This window comes from Sinohyriopsis cumingii, chromosome 4 (genome assembly GCF_028554795.1).
Source record: "Sinohyriopsis cumingii isolate HCF-2022 chromosome 4, ASM2855479v2, whole genome shotgun sequence".
In the NCBI taxonomy this organism is placed as follows: domain Eukaryota; kingdom Metazoa; phylum Mollusca; class Bivalvia; order Unionida; family Unionidae; genus Sinohyriopsis; species Sinohyriopsis cumingii.
Genome location: NC_142964.1, coordinates 67523512 through 67541631, shown reverse-complemented (window position 1 = coordinate 67541631; position 18120 = coordinate 67523512). Strand labels below are relative to the sequence as shown.

General features: G+C 33.9%; 1 long non-coding RNA gene across 1 annotated transcript; it reads right to left on the bottom strand.

The window, feature by feature from the left end:
* Positions 1-1785: 1785 nt before the first annotated feature.
* LOC149801379 (uncharacterized) lies at positions 1786-14988 on the bottom strand. Its single transcript, XR_016420636.1, has 3 exons — positions 14834-14988; positions 8689-8828; positions 1786-2947 (listed from the first exon to the last, which is right to left on the bottom strand). It is a non-coding gene; the product is annotated as an uncharacterized LOC149801379 (long non-coding RNA).
* Between the last annotated feature and the right edge of the window lie 3132 nt (positions 14989-18120).

The window sequence follows — 18120 nt, the reverse complement described above, 5'->3', positions numbered from 1 at the left end:
TAAGTTTATGGTTTGTGGGAACCACAAAACCCACAACAAAATCACCACTTACGGATTTTGTATTCATAGTATTTGCCTGATATAAAAAGAGCAATGTAGAAAATGATCTTTTTTTTAGACATTATGAGATCATACAGATGTTGATCCTTTGGCAATGAAACTTTTAACCCCCACTGAAAAAAATACAGGTCATAAGAATACCCAGATGATAGGAAAGGTTAATTTCAATCTATTATACAACATTTCTGTCCAAGATAATGGTCTAAGTTGTGTTATATATATTTGATTTAATTTATATTTGTTTTGATTTAATTGTCTGTTTGCTAATTTTAACTTTTTTTTATTCCATTACATGATATTGTAATGTAATTTAATTTACTGGATTAGATATTTTCCAGAAATTCAGTTCAGTTTTTCATAAACCTAATATTAGGAACTTTGTATCTAGTTCCTGACCTTAATTCCTGATTTGAATTAAACAACTTTTTTTTAAATAATCTTTCTTAGTGAGGGATTCATAAAGTGAAATCGAGGCCGTACTGGGAGTACATATATTAGACATGTAAAAAGCTTCTATGTTGTTCTAGAACATAATCATATGACCCTCATATGGGAATCTGTTTTGCATCTTACATTAGTGTAAAATGGTTTCTTATAGAGTATTTGGGCAGTTGGGTGTTAAATACTTGAGAGGTCAAAGTTTTTTTTGTGTGACATGTTTGAGTTTGTTATTTTTTTTTTCTTTCTCCAAATTATTTAGATTCTAAGAGATTAATTTTCCTTGGAAATACTTGTGCTCAAATTAATTCTTGGACAAAGACAGTAATCGAAATTTACAGAATTCAAACACTGGAATATTATTTTCTGAAATTCAACAAAGAACTGTAGACACATCAGTACCACACTGACTGCAGCATACATCATCGCCTTCCATTTTGGATTTCATTAGGATTCAAACTCAATTTCATTAGAACATTTTCATTACTAGGACTTGTATTTTTTAATTCTTGGATTATGTTTTGGATTTGATTCTTAAAACCATAAGTTCATTTTCTCATTTTAAACTTGTTTAACTAGGGAAATAAGTTATTTGTTCAATTTTATAAAGCTTGTTGTCTTCACGTTTTTCTTGTTACGGTTTAAAAGCCTAAACACGTAACAGTTGCTATCATCAGGTTTAGAGTGTTCAGCATTAAGAGGTTAGTTTAGGACTGGTCGGCCTGGGGTCAGGATAATGTGACTGGGTGGGACATGATGCTACATGTCTGTGGCATGATGCCCCAGTGCTGGACATCACTATAAACTGCCACACTGCAGACATCTTAGCGATATGACTGAAACATTGTTAAAGCTACGCTAAAAACAATCAAACTGCAAACCCAAGTCAGGTTTAGAATGCTGCATTTAAAAAGTAACATCCTTGTCAGTCTCTGTCATACCCTAGAATAGTTGTACACAGGACCACTTTTCTAAATGTCATGATGAATCCATGAATTATTATGGAAAAATTAGTCACTGTTATCCATACCAAAGCAGGAATTATTTCTGTTACATAGAAATAGATAAATAATAAGATATACCCATGTCATTTATGGTCCTAAGAGTATACCATGTATAAAATGCAGAAGTCAATTTTTCTTGGATTGTATATTGTATCAACCTTATAAATTGAGGTAAATCCTTGATAAATGAATTGCACAGTTTTTAGATGACATTTTTAGCCTTCAAAATGAATGCCAGTACCATTTACAATAAGGAAGTAAAACAACAATATCAACACAAATGTATTGTTCTCCATTTATTTATGCATTGTTACACAAAAGATATACAGGATATGAAAAATTAATACAATTTTTAATATGGTTTGCCATTTTAATAAGCCTTGTGAAAAGGGCATTCTATGTTGTTGAGCATTACATTTTTGTATTCTCCTATCCCTAAATGACATACGTTTGCTTTCTACAATTTTCTTCATTTTCGAAAGTTGTTAAAACTGCAGTGTCTGTATTTTGGGGGTTTTATTTATTTTTTGGCCAGAATTCACACAGTCTCCTTGAATTCCATCAATTTGTTATTGATAACCATGTCTAGTGTTGATATTTGGCAGATTACAACTGACAAGGAAGGGACTGTCCAATTAGTGAAGCTGTTTTCTGTTTCCAGATGAACTTGCCACTTTCATATATGTGCATTGCTACCAAATTTATCTAAAAAACAAATCATACCTTAAAAGTATTGTTCTGAGGTGTAATTATATCTTAATTGTTGTCAGTGTATCTATATTCATCAGTTTTCCACCATTATGTTCAACTGCTTGAACATATGTATGGATCTCAGAATAGACTGAAGTAATTAAGACATTTTAAAATTCCATGAGAATAAAACAGCTTAAATGTCATTTGTTCACCAGTGTTACCGACAAATTAAATTTTAGCTTGCAAGTTCTAAACCTGTGGAAAAAAACAACAACCATTGCAACTGTAACATATTCTCTTGGGTAAAACAATTATCTTAAGTGTTTGATTTAAATAGATGCATTATGATGAAGATACTATTTGATTTAAAGCCACCACTTTGTATAAAATTTGCAAAGTTTTTAATTAACATGCTGAGAGATAAGGGAGAGGAAAACTGTAGAGTTAAGTAAACTATTAACATAAAATATGATGAAATTAAATCTAGTCAGTATTGGAAGGTGAAATTATTACAAAACGTATTTTACATAATACAGCACAAATTTCAGCAGAACTGCATACAGAATTGATCATTAGTTTTGAAGAATATACATCCTGTTGAAGGTCATCACCATTGTAATGTAGGTTGCAAGGCACCATTCATCACAGGCACTAGCAAAACCAGTCCTTTGCTTGGAGAATGAAAACTGTGACCAGGGCCATGACAAAAGTTGTTAAGGTTGTCACACATTTTTCAGACCCACCTGATTTCGCTGAAAAATAAAGGGAATGTTAGCTAGAGTGGATTTTCACAAAATTTTTGAGTGAAACATTACCAAACTGTTTTGTAAATGTCCACTAAACTTATTTTCATTTCAGTAAATTTTATGTTTATTACAAAAATTACCCCAAATTGCCTGCTAATTGGCATAGCTTTTTTTCCTTAAAATCAAATATTATTTTTCCCAGATTGCAAAACAATGCCAGCATATGGATTGAAAATATTTGTATGATATTTGTCCATCCATCCATTCCTCTGGCAGGTTAGGGTTACCATTTAGGTCATTTTTGTAGACATTATTACTTGTAATGTCAAATAAGTTGGCATTCAGATGTGTCATGTAGAGTACTAGAGCTTTCTGTGAAAATTATCTGCACCTCTAAAACAAAATATCCAATATTTTCTGAAGTATCAAAGGCAAGATGTAAGATCTCAATTTCAGGAGATATTTAAAAATGTTTAGTTAAATGGGTGGCCTAGATAATTTCTGGTCAACCAAGCTTAACGCCCCAGGCATTATTATGTAATAAATCATGTGGAGCCCATGTGGGCAGCAGTTTGTTGGAATACTGAATAAACAGTCCTTGACTGACAGCTCACGGTATGGTGGAACATGGAGATTCATGAGTTTTACACAGAAAGGCATTTTTAAGAAGAAATTAGATCCCTGAAATCATTAAATTAACTTTTATATATGTTGATAAAAGCTCGGAAAAGACCAGAACTGCATGAACATGCAGCAAGTATATAAGTGATTGACGACTGATTACCTAGATATATCACCTTCTCTTGAATTTTTTATATCAATGATAAAGCATTAATGGAGGTTGTTTCTTTGTTCTGCAACAGGATTTCAGGTGATATTTGTTTGTCTCTGTACATGTTCATAAATAAATGCATAATCCTCCAACCTAACAAGAATTTTTCCTTTATACTGTTACATGTTTAGGCTCTCATAAACAGTAACAAGAAAAAAGTGAAGACAACAAGATTTGTAAAATTAAACGAACAATTTATTTCCCTAGAAAAACTATGTAAAAATGAAAACAAAAAACTTAGTTTTAAGAGTTGAATCCAAAAATAATCCAAGATTATTCCAAAAATGAAAAAATAGAAGTCCTAGTAATACAATGTTCTACTGAATCAAAGTTTGAGTCCCGACAAAATCCAAAATGGTAGGAGATGACATATGCCATAGTCAGTTTAGTACTGAAGTGTCAACAGTTCTTTGTTGAACCACAGAAAAAAATATTCTGGTGTTTAAATTCTGTAAATTTCAGTGACTATCTTTGTCCAAGAATTAATTCCGAGCACAAATATTTCCAAGAAAAAAATAATATCATAAAATCCAAATAATTTGAAGAAAAATTAAAACTAAACTCCAACTGGTCACAACAGAAAAAATACCTTGATGTCTAAGTGTTTAAAAACCCACCTGAAATTATTTCTCAAAACATCACTATTAAATCTGGCTACTGTGCAAAACACACACCCGGATATTGATCAACCCTCCAGTAAAATCAGAATTTCGAAATAATTGCTACATGTTTTGAGAACAACGTAGAAGCTATTTACATGTCTCCCAGTACAGCCTCGATTTCATTCTATTAATTTCACACTAAGAAAGATTTTTTTTTAAAATTTTAAAAAGTTGTTTATTTAAAATCATGAAATAAGGACAGGAACTAGATCGGCTTCAGATACAAAGTTCTAATATTAGGTTTTTGAAAAAATGAACTGAATTTCTGGAAAGTATCAAATCCAGTAAATAAAATTAAATTACAATAGCATGTAATGGAATAAAAAATAAATATAAAAAAATAAAACCAACAAACAAGCATAAATCAAATATACATGACAATACATGATAGCAGTTGTGGACATCTGAATGAGTAAACATTAGAACTGAATCATTAATTTGTATGTCACATTATGAATGTGGAAGGATGATGTAATTTTATTCTTGTTTGTCTCTCCATTTGCCTGCCCATCTTATTTTCACATTTAGGTCATTTTGTTGCCATTGTAATCATGAAGGTGTCTATTTTTAATGCATTTAGTGAGTACACTACCATACAACCAAAAGTAGGTCTCTTTTACCTGTATTTCACATTTCATTGTTTTTGGTTAAGTTTTGTATTTCAAAAAGCTTTCCTTTGAACTGATGGATGTGCCAGTGCCTCATGTTAGTGCAACAACCATTTAGAACTTGGTTATTGTGGGTTGGTTAGTTTGGCTAATTATTTCTTTACAACAGAGAGAGTAGCAATTCATTGGTGTTCTGTGTACTCTTTTGTAGGTGTTTGTGTTTTTGGTGTTCTGTGTACTCTTTTGTAGGTGTTTGTGTTTTTGTGTGTCATGATTCAGGGCAAAACTTAATGAACCCATCTAGCCCAGCAAATGGGGGTGATACATCTGAAAGGTCCATATTCCTTCTGATGGTACATAGGTTTCCTGCAGGTACTTTAGTTTCTTTTATTTTTCAAAGGTGCCCCCCCCCCCACCATCACACACCTACTTAGTGTAGCAATAGGTGGTTGATTTTATATATATATATATATATATATATATATATATATATATATATATATATATATATATATATATATAATCCTACACTCCATTAATGCTGCATGTAATTATAGGGTATAATCTATTCAACTAAAGTGATATCACTACAGTTAATATTTAATAAAAATTATAAATTTTGGTGAAAGTTAGAAGTGGATTTTTATGCACAGATACATGAGTTTCAATACTCTGGTTTCATAAATAATTATAATACAAAAATATAACAAAATAAAATTAGATGTATGTATGTCCAGTTGCTATACTATTGTTTACAGTTGGTAAAATAGCTGCAATGAGTTCGTGTTTATTTTTATGTAAATACAGTCACAACTCTAAATAAAATTTGTCTATGTTGAATGCATGATCAAAGCTGGGAAATGTGGGTTTGATCACTTCACCGTACCAGTTGAGGGTGCTCTGATAAAATACCAGAGGAATATACAGAAATACATTGCAGTCCACCTCACCATGTCTGGCAGGATTCAAAGCCATACCCTTCTGGTCAGCAATGTGGAATTCTAGTTACTGAAACACCGATATTTTTAAGTATTGCAAAATAACTTGTAATTTAACAGCTTTTTTATATGAAGATTTTTTTACAATAATGGTGGTTTTTCTGTCATAGATTTGAGTTGTAAAAAAAATTGTTAGAATGTGGATTTTAGGTGCATGAAAAGTTATGGAAAAATTTTCTTCCATACCATTAGTAGTATTGTTGAATGAACACAAAGAGAAAATTAAAAAAGAAATGGACAAGTCTAGCAAGAATGTTTGGTCCGGGACATTTTTTAAAATGTCTAATTAGAAAGCCAGCTGTTTTTGACCATATATATTAAGGAATAGGTTTGAGGGTCCTTTCATACAGTATTCAAGGTAAAGAAGAATGTTCTTTTTTGTGAAAGAGTAGAAATAAACTTTGTCATTGCCTACATAGCAGCAAAGCTTTACATGAGTTACCTTTGACAAAATGTTAGTTGATGAAAATTTCATGAGAATTTTGTAATAATTATGACATTTCTTATAACTAGCAGGAAAACTAAAGAGTTGGTCAGAGACAAGCTGAGTAAAACAGATGGCTGTGGGTTACTAGAATTTAGAATGGAAAAATATGATGAGGAAACTGCCGTCGCACAGTAAATTACCATACAACACTCTATGTGTCGATTAGAGGATGATGCTAAGTAGTATGTTGACAAATTTGGTGTTTGTATAAATAAGTTATTGCCTTTACAAACTTTCTTCTTGTTTCAAACTTGTCTTCTTATCATGATATCAAATCCCAGATCCACAACACCGAACAAAACATGGTTGCCCCAGTTAGTGGCCAGTTGACGTCTTATTCGGTATAACTTGAATACCCATAGAGCAGTGGTTAATATTACTTAGTTTTGAGAGCATTGGTGAATTTTTGCCTCTGGCTTGACCTTTTAATGTGCATGTACTCTGTTCTTGTTGTTTTTTGTTTGATTGTCTTTTTTTTGTTGATTGCCTTTTTAGGGTGTTTTCAGTGATGTAATCAATTAATTTGTAATTTATGAACTGTTCTTCATTTTTGATACAAGATGTCTGAGTGAAGAAGATAAATAAGACCTGAACTTAAGTGTATGTAATTTATTTTGCATTGTCTAGTGATATTATTTCCTGCATTGAAAGTACCTCGATAACCATGTGTACCCAGTGTATGTAATTTATTTTGCATTGTCTAGTGATATTATTTCCTGCATTGAAAGTACCTCGATAACCATGTGTGCCCAGTGTATGTAATTTATTTTGCATTGTCTAGTGATATTATTTCCTGCATTGAAAGTACCTCGATAACCATGTGTGCCCAGTGTATGTAATTTATTTTGCATTGTCTAGTGGTATTATTTCCTGCATTGAAAGTACCTCGATAACCATGTGTGCCCAGCGTATGTAATTTATTTTGCATTGTCTAGTGGTATTATTTCCTGCATTGAAAGTACCTCGATAACCATGTGTGCCCAGTGTATGTAATTTATTTTGCATTGTCTAGTGATATTATTTCCTGCATTGAAAGTACCTCGATAACCATGTGTGCCCAGTGTATGTAATTTATTTTGCATTGTCTAGTGGTATTATTTCCTGCATTGAAAGTACCTCGATAACCATGTGTGCCCAGCGTATGTAATTTATTTTGCATTGTCTAGTGGTATTATTTCCTGCATTGAAAGTACCTCGATAACCATCTGTGCCCAGTGTATGTAATTTATTTTGCATTGTCTAGTGATATTATTTCCTGCATTGAAAGTACCTCGATAACCATCTGTGCCCAGTGTATGTAATTTATTTTGCATTGTCTAGTGGTATTATTTCCTGCATTGAAAGTACCTCGATAACCATGTGTGCCCAGTGTATGTAATTTATTTTGCATTGTCTAGTGGTATTATTTCCTGCATTGAAAGTACCTCGATAACCATGTGTGCCCAGTGTATGTAATTTATTTTGCATTGTCTAGTGGTATTATTTCCTGCATTGAAAGTACCTCGATAACCATGTGTGCCCAGTGTATGTAATTTATTTTGCATTGTCTAGTGGTATTATTTCCTGCATTGAAAGTACCTCGATAACCATGTGTGCCCAGTGTATGTAATTTATTTTGCATTGTCTAGTGGTATTATTTCCTGCATTGAAAGTACCTCGATAACCATGTGTGCCCAGTGGACTATTCGGATATGGCTGTATCTGTTCTTGTTTAAAAGTCTGACAAGATGTTTAGAGAAAGACAGAAAGATTTACGCATTTGAAATATACCCAGATACCCAAGATACAATCAGAAAATCGATAATCCACATCACAGTTTATTTCCACGTGGATACAGTAGTAAAGCCTATCTATTTTGGTGATAGATTGTGCCTACATTCAAGTTTTCAAATCAGTTGCACCAGGTTTTCCCATAAATATTTCTACTCGATATGCTGCCACCTATTTTGTCTTTTCCTCCATCACAATTTTGTTTTTATACAGACACTCTATTCCTTTGGATTGTACAGTGGAAATAGATGGATCACACATTACTGTTGCACAGAAGAGCAAATAGCAGTAAAATATTACCTACAAAACCAGCCTTCCTCGGGCCTTTGAGAGACTCTCTGTCTCTGTAGCACACACACATGCGTACATAACCATATACCAAATACTTACTTACAGGTACCGTTTCTGTTGCTGTGGTATTCTCAGCCTGCTCTGTGTACATCAGACTGATGCATATAAGGAACAGAACTACAAAGCAGGTCCTCATTGTTTTAAGCAACCCAGCCGACACCGAAGATAATGGAGAAGATCTGAAACAAATTGATATAGTAAAGCCTGCGCTAGGTGAGTGAATGTGCAATATAAATATTCATCGATAAGTTTTTCGATGCAATTCAAAATATTTGTATACACCATACATTGTCTAAAGAATTAATGTTACTCATCCGTCCACCAGGGTGCACAACCATAAAAGTTCTAAAGTAATCCCGAACAAATTATCGTGACAAATCAGTATGACACTATTTCTAAGGTCAAGGTCATGTGTTACGTGATACAATATGGCCCCTTTTCTAATTGATTTTTAAATGTTTTATAAAAATGGTAAACAGCTGAGTCATTATTTACAAATCTGTCAATGTTTTACTGAAAATGACAACTTTTTTGTTTTGCTGTATTGTTGTGAACCTCAAAACATGTAAATAGCAAAGATTTATTCCACAGCTTATGACAAGGTCTTGACCTTTAGATTTTGTGATATTGGATTCACAATGATTTCTTCTGGATTACTTTCTAACTACCGTCCGTACACTTATGCTACCATGGCAGATGGATAGATGGATGTTTGTCATTCATTCTTGTTATACAAGGTATGATGTATACAAATATATTGAATGTCATCAAAACAATTAATCAATATTTATAATGCACCACCACTCACCTAGAGACTGCATTGCCAACTTTGCATATATATATATATATATATATATATATATATATATATATATATATATATATATATATATATATATATATAAAATCCCCCCTCAGATATTCTGACATTTTCCTACTGCAGTGAATTTTACATGCCTGTTTTGTAATTAAGATTGTTGAACGTAATACAAAATTTAAGAGAGAGACGATGGATGTACGTATTTTCCCTTGCTAAGAGTTGTTAACAATTATTCTCCTTATAATGATTTTATTATTTATGTAGGGGTAAAACAGGGATATTCAGGGGTGTAGTGCTGTGTGAACGGCGTTCCATTACATTTTTTGTGCGTTCCCTTAAATATTTTGCGCTCGCCATTGTTCTCATTTGAGTAAATGCGTTCTCTTACTTAATTATTGCATTCTCTCACTTCTTTATGAACACTACACCAATGACACTGTAACTGAACATGCTGTAACCCTGACTAAACAATCTGATAGCTCCCTGGGTTCTGGGTACACCATCGATTTGACCCTGAGTCCCTGACCACACAGTACGGAAGTCGCTAGTTTTTCTTTTTGTTTAACGTTTGTTTCGGTTCTATTTCCTCAACATTAACAATTTCCTTTCTCCATTTACCTTTATCGAATACACGACAGTTTTTACCTCCGAGCATTGTTTGTTGGTAGTTTCTTTCATGGAAGTACAAATACATTGTTTACTATTTGTGGCATATACGACATTGTAATGCCATGTATTTTAATAGAAACCTTTTCATATAAAAGAAACCGTTCTTAAAGAATGGTATAGCACAGTTTCTTAAAAATTCCATTATCAATAGATGAACAGTTCATTAAAAAAAGTGAAATGATTTACTTTTCTTCTCAAAAGTTGCGGAATCCATGACAGATAAGAACTTGGTTTGTTTCATCTTTGACAATGGGGCACTTCCGCAACTCAGATAATAAACAATAGAGGATTACATTACATTAGTCTAAAACATTAGTCCATGTCAAGTGAGGGAGCAGTGACTTTGATTCCCCTTCTTCCTTCACACATCAAGGTTAAACAAATCAGTACAACTTTATCTATTTAGTTGTGTTTTCCTTTTTCTGTCGTTACTTTTTTTTTAAAAACCACCTTGTGTGAAGGTGGAATTGGTTGGAAATAACGGAACCAAATGCTTGATCCAATACAACTATTTGACCTTCGCATTCAAATAGTGCAGGATCAAACCCTGTGGAGGCCCTTAGGCACTCGAAATCTTGGGCATCCCTCGCAAATTATCTCCTAATACGTTTTTATTTTTACCAACCAAAAGTTTTAATAAACCAATTTTATTTCACAAAACAAATATTAACAGTAATTAATGTTTCTAAACAAATTAACATTTTATGTTATTAAACGAAAATTATTAAATAAGTATTGTCGCGGGGCCCTAAAAAGCGTGGGGTCCATAGGCGGATGCCTACTCTGCCTATTTGGTAATTCGGCACTGCATGCAAAGAGTTTTCAAAACCTCTATTAATTCGCGTACTCTGATCAGAAACTGATTTTTTTTTTCTGTTCATACGGAAGTGTGGAGGTATCTGTCTCTTTGTAGTCTATTTCTCCATACTTTGCAAACTCTGAGGCGTCAGATAGCCACCATGTACACTTCTGCATGCAGGAAGAGGCGACTGACGAATGAAGTAACCTCTTTATTTAGATACGCGTCCCTTGATGACATTCCAGCTTTAGCTTTATTTTGGTTCGGTTTATACGGGGGGGGGGGGGGTACATGAACTCCCTCGGAACTATGCAGCCAAAACTGTGTGCATGTGCTGTTAAATTACAAACATGTTTTTACACTGACTGACTGAATGTCAAATGAACAAATGCGTTGTCATCGATCAAACCCAAAGATACAGAATAAATTAAGAAATAACACACAAAATTTGAAACCACTCATATTAGTTCAGCTCTTTTAATCTATCGAATTTCTGTAATGAAGCGTAATTTTGTATCATAGAAAATACTTTATAGCAATGGATTAATTATAGACCTGATTCGATAATATGCCATACGAAATCGTATTCATTTGTACTAGCAAGTTTATTAGGGTAGTGTATCTTCATATATAGTTAAGCATAGATTTCCCTATAAATTACTCTAGTCGATTTTTGGATGCATAAACTTTCATATTGCCAATTCTTCAGGCATCACAAGCCACGCCGGACAATCCGCTAAGCTCTTTTCACCCGTGGCAACCTTCTGTAAGGTTTCATTGTTTCTAGCTGGAGTGAGTGTGTGTGTGTGTGTGTGTGTGTTGAATTTTTAACGTAGCTTTAATAATGTTTCAATCATTTCGCTACGATGTCTGCAGTGTGGCAAGTTATAGTGATTTCTAACACTAGGGCATCATGCCGCAGACATGAAGCATGATACCCAACCAAGTCATATTATCCTGACACCAGGCCGATCAGTCCGAACACTAACCTCTTAATCCTGAGCGCCCAGCAAGGCAACTGTTAGTACCATTTTATAAGTATCTGGCGGTAGCTCTAACCACTAGGCCACCTGGTTCTAGCAGGAGTAAAAATGGTCTCGGCCGGCTGATTTATTATGACCTTTTTACGGACACGTAGTGAGCCAGTCCTATTTTATCTTCCGGACACCGTCACTTACGGATCACTAAGAGGTTGTCTCAGTTGAAGTGCACGAGCTTATTTCATTATCTCGTTGGCGACGTATAATTGATGAAAAAAGGAAGTTTTAGTTGTAATACATACCAATAATCGTTTACTGTATTCGAATATCATTTGAATATTTGTCGATGATAATAAAGGTAACCAATTCGTCCTCTTTTCTTTGTAAACGTTGTTATTTATTTACACGGTCTCCACCACCACCACTCGGAGAAGCCGCATGGTAAACAGCGTGAACTAATTCATCTAGATCTAATTAGGTCACATTCTAGGTGTCTTGAGTACAGTGTTTGTTGATTCAAACGAAAATTCAGATTTATATAAGTTTTAGTTTTCCTGTCTCTCATCAAACTCGGTACACACCTAAACATTGCTGTACTACTAAATGCGATTTCTTGTGAAAGTAATTTGTTCACGATAAAAATCATAGAGACTTGAGTGGCCAATTTGATTTCATTAAACTTAAATGTTGTTTGCAGGTCGTTCTGTGTATATGTTCCCAACATTGAGTTAAGTAATTTCCAAAAAGGCATAGGAAAGAAAAGTGAACGATTCCCGCTCAGATTGGAATATCTGCTGATAACCCTGGCTTTTCTAATGCACAGTAAAAACAAAATTTAGCAAGCCTTATTGTAACAGCAAACTCATAAAGAAAACACAACTTAAATGGTTTTGTTCCTAATTCCAATCAGCTGAGTCAGCTTGACACCTTTCTGATACGAAGTTGACATCTGCAACACCAACCGACGTTTAAAAAAAAAAGAAAATTAAAAAAAAAAAAAAACAACGGAATAGTATCAGTTTTTAGGCAGTTTGGCAATTCCATTAATATGTACAAACTTACAAACATGAATAAAAGACCAAATGCGGATCTTAATAGGAGTTAACTTTCCGAAGTAAGATGATAAGGAGCGGTAATGGTTCTCGTGATTGCCTCCAGCTGCTCCTGATAGAAGGAATGTCTTCTAACAGTTCTCGAACTTTTTTTATTTATTTATTTATTTATTTATTTATTTATTAGCTCGGTTTGATACATAAAGGAATTGTTGGGTTTAAGATGATCTCATGTTTATACCATGTTCCTGATCAATTTGCCGTATTACACGTTCTGTTTCCAAGAGAACGTGATGGATGAAAATGGCAATGTTGTGAGCAATGTGGCTATTCAGAATGTTGGCATGGTTACCTTGTGAGTATGAAGGTACATTTCAGATGATTTAGCACATTTGAAGTTTTTCGTTGTAAACCATTTCTTTCAAGGTTGCAAAGTTTAAATTTCACCTGGCTTGTTTCTTTTATCAAAAGCTGTCCTAACTCGCTGGGTGAACAAACGAATATTCGAATACTGCTTTTCTGTTCGAATATTCGCAAAAAGATAGTACAATCGGAATGTTAGAATTTTCATTTCAGATTTCAGAGGAAATCTTATCTTAAGCAGCCATTGGTGAAACGAGAAGGTAGCTGCTTTTCGCCTGTAGCTTGCAAAGGTTGTAATTCACCCTGTGAGACTTTTTTCTAGGTTAGGCGACATACTCGATCAGAACAAACACGAAAAAATCAAGAACACTATTGATATAGAATTTTTTAAAGATGTGTTTTAGTTTGCCAGTTTGCGTATTTGCTTGATTTTTTCTCTCAAAAGAATTAAGAACATTATTGCAGAGATGCATGAGCACCTGAGTCAGAGTACCTATTGCCGTAAGTTTCAACATTTGCATATAGGTTGTTGTTGTTGTTGTTGTAGGGTTTAACGCCATTTTTCAGCACACGATAGGCTATACATGGCGGCCAGTATTAATGGTGGAAGAAGAACCCGGGAAAACCCCAGAAAGAACCACCGACTCTTGAGAAGCTACTGGCAAGCTTTCTCACATACCCACATTGGTCGATTCCGAGACTCGAACCCACGCAGACAGAGGTGAGATGGCTGTGATCCGTGACGGAGAGCGCTTTAGATCACTCGGCCACTCGGGGCCCCTTGCAAATAGGTATATTTTTGTCTGAGATAAGTAACTATAGTATGTAAAACATTCTCCAGTACCTTCTGTAAAATGGTCAGTTCCTTTAGAGAAAAATGTGACTTTATAGATAACCTCTTTTCAGTGTTAAAAGTCATCGGATTCACACAACTCCCAGCCATCTTGTACTTATCTTTTCACATACTTAAAGGAATCTACTGTACTTCGATAGGGTCGTACCTCCTTTTGAGACCCATGGAAACGAAAGAGAGTTTGGAGATCGTAAACTTAAAGTTTTTGCATGGTGAGATAAGACAGCCATGTTGATTTTGTTTTCTGTACGTCTTGGATTTTACATTTCATTCCATGTTTCTCTCATCTAAGATCGTCCAAACCTTGGAAATGTGGCGGCGCGATACTTTTGCACAAATTTATAACATTAACATTGAAGGCAGTACGCACTCAAAAGAAAACCATTTGTTTTCTATCTGCCGACGGCGGGGAGGATGCCGTTTATGATCTCTTTATATAGTAAAAGTTTTAAGGTTATTAAATATCTCGAAGAATCCTATTTTCACCCTCTTTTCTTTACATAAATGAAACGAGATATATAAACGCAAAATTCATACTGTCACTATTGTTGTAACATTTTAAATAAAAAAATTATTGAACATTATTTAAATTTTATGCACACAAATACAATTCTGTGTTTCAAGAAAAGAAAATTAATCTTTACTTACATTGCTTTCTTGCTCCTGAGAAAGATGTCCCCGTACTGCGTTGGGGCGGTGTATATATGTATATAACTTCCTCGTTAGTAATGATTAAGTGTCACATGACTCAAAGCACTTGTTTATAGTTTGCATGTAAGTTTCTGTTTCCGCAGTCATTTTGCGAGACCATAGACAATATAATGTACAAGGAAACTACCAGCCAAACTCTTTCAAAATTAGAGACGTCTCTTACATATATTTAAAAATAATCTGATATAATATCAGACAAGAGTGTGTCTTCTTTAGTCAGTTGATATACCCGTCAAAATCCAAAACCCGATGGCTCTAGATAGCAGTACTGTATAAATTGTCGTGCTAGACGATTATTTTATTATCCTGTTCGTTTATTCGTTCGACTGTTTAACTTTATATGGTTTGCAACATAAAATATTGTTGTACAACTTACATGCACTGACCGGGACTTGCATATGGTGGTTGTAGTGTGCCATTTTAATACCATCCTCTCGGTGGAGGATAGGTAGATGGTAGTAAGGGTTTTAGGATTCAAAAGACAAAGTCCATGGAAATGTAATATTGGTAAAATTGTGTCTGATATGGAACATGCTCCTTCAGCTTCACTTTTGCATTACTTCTAAAGATATCTGCCAATTAGGTCGCATTAAGTTTAAAATACCCCTGAATTAATGGAATAGCGATATGATAATTAAGTAGTCAATGCGTCATACATGCTCCGGAAAACATATGAAGCCATTGACATGTAGCTGGGTCAAATGGGTTTGACCAAGGAGAATTAGACACTTGCTTTGACATGCAGTTATGAAGGACGAAACGGATCATATGTTGTTGACTTATATCAATGAAAAGTTTAAAATGAGTTTCCAAACCAGCTTCTGTTGGGTTAAAATTATAGATAGCATATGTCAAACATGACCTGAAGCTATTCGTCCAGTAGACGAAATTTAGTTCTTTACCAGTACCACACAATACATGAGTAACAACTAAAACCAGCTGATTTTGTGGTACAAGCATATTTAGGCTAATAGCCTAGTTATTGCCAATTAATGAATGAGCACTTTGTATTTCTAAAGAATATTCTAAATAAATGTTTTCTCTCAAATAATATCTAAACACAACATTAAATACGGCTGAAGTCTGATGTTACAACAAGAGCATAATAAATATGACTGACTAAAATTGTCCAGCTCCACAAACTTATGAGGTGGAAACGCATTTCGCTACTATTCATACGTGACAATTTGCAAAGATCCCACGTCGTAAAAGAACCTGACCTAATCCATCCAATAGGAAATAACTTGATTCTTCTAAGAACCCACTTGACCCCAAAAGCCATTGAAAATTTACCCCAAACATGTACTACTAATATTATTATTAGTTTGTGTTTGTGTTTAATGGATTTTTAACGTAGCTTTAATGATTTTAGTCATATCGCTGTGATATATGCAGTGTGGAAGTTGATAGTGATGTCTAGCACTGGCGCATCATTCCGCAGACATGTAGCATGATGTTCGACCCTGTCATATTATCCTGACACCAGAGTGACCAGTCCTAACACCAATCTCTTAATGCTGAGCGCCTAGAGAGGAAGCTCATAATACCATTGTGTGTAATTTCTCAAGTAGTTTAAGACAAAAATTGTCGAACTGGCATTTCATCTGTCCGAAATATTTGTTCAAGAAGTAAATAAAAATTAATTATATATTATTATAAAACTGGAATATAGGAAAATAATTAGAGTGAGAAAGTGAATATAATTTTGTAATCATCAGCACACGACTGAAACTGCAACAAATTAATTTCCTCATACCCTAAATATAGTGATAATATGTTATTGTGTCATCGACCAAAAATGTGAGAGAACTGATTACGTACCTGGATAAATAAGACAATTGGAGGGTAAACTTTCAATATAAATTATATAAATACCGCATGTTCTGATATATAGTTGTACGTAATATTATCAGTGTGAGAAACATCACGGGTAAACTTAAAGAATGTGTTTACAACAGTTTAAGGACGGAAGACACATACAAATTATAATGCTACATTAAAAAAGTGAGGGTTATATATTTGAAACTTAATAGCTCAACAAGAAAAGGTTTTGAGTTTTCAATGCGACATCATAGGTATAAATTGAATTTAAATTGTGTAGATTCAGAGAGAAAAAAAATACAATAAAAATTGAAAATGAAAACAATGCAAATGGCTCTTGATAAAACGGCGTGATCTATTGTAGTTTCGTTTGTAATTCCTTGTATTGTGTTAATTCACAGAACAATGGATCATTTATATTTCTTAGCTTGGAAAAACCCAACTGATTTGTTTCAAGATTCTAGAGAAATTACACCCTAAATGCTACCAATTGTATAGTGTATATAATAAAATGGCACGTTCATAAAACTATATTAAAACATTAAGTATATAAAATAATACATCGAGGATAGTTATTTTACATTATATGGTCATTTGTAAAATGAAGAAATATAGAAGGTTAATGACTTTTCGTTGGAAGAAATTTAAAACTGATAATAAAATACTTGTTACATCGTATAGCAAGGATACTGATTTATTAAATGATTTTGTGACAGAAAATCTTTGATATAAAAACGTACATTTGTCTGTTTGTCACGCTCGCTAAACAAGATGCCTCGAGTTCGAAACTCGCGGTGGCGTCCAAATATTTTTCACCATTTTTGTAGTTTTAGATTAAAACTTTCTTTTAGGCTAGCTCATCCGATTTTTTTAAAACCTTTCTTTACTTTTTATTTTTATGTTTATACTTTATTTTATGACTCCCGACCTAGGACGGCACTTAAGCTATATAAACGCACACTCTTGTCTTTCTGTGTGTCACGGCTGCCATACAAGGGGTCGCGAGTTGAAACTCGTAGTGACATCACTCGCATCCAGTTTCTTACGAAACATTAACTGCAATATCGGTTGTCTTCCTTCTACGTTTCCAGGTTGAGCTATTTCCTTTTCAAAATAGAATAACTATACAACCTAAAGAGCTTGTTGGGTCTTTACCTCTAGAATACAACATAATTTCCTCTCTCGTTACCTCAGATATTGCCATATGTTAATTCAAACAGACACTAACTGCTAAATTGGTTTTAGGTGCCAGCCTGGCATTATGCCATATAAATTGTAGCTCAGTTCATTTCATAAACAAAACATAGTACAGAAAGATTAATGCGTTTCTCTACAGATCAGGTTACCGTTACTAACTGATCAGATGATAACCTGTTCCTGCCTAATATAATTAACCTCCATCA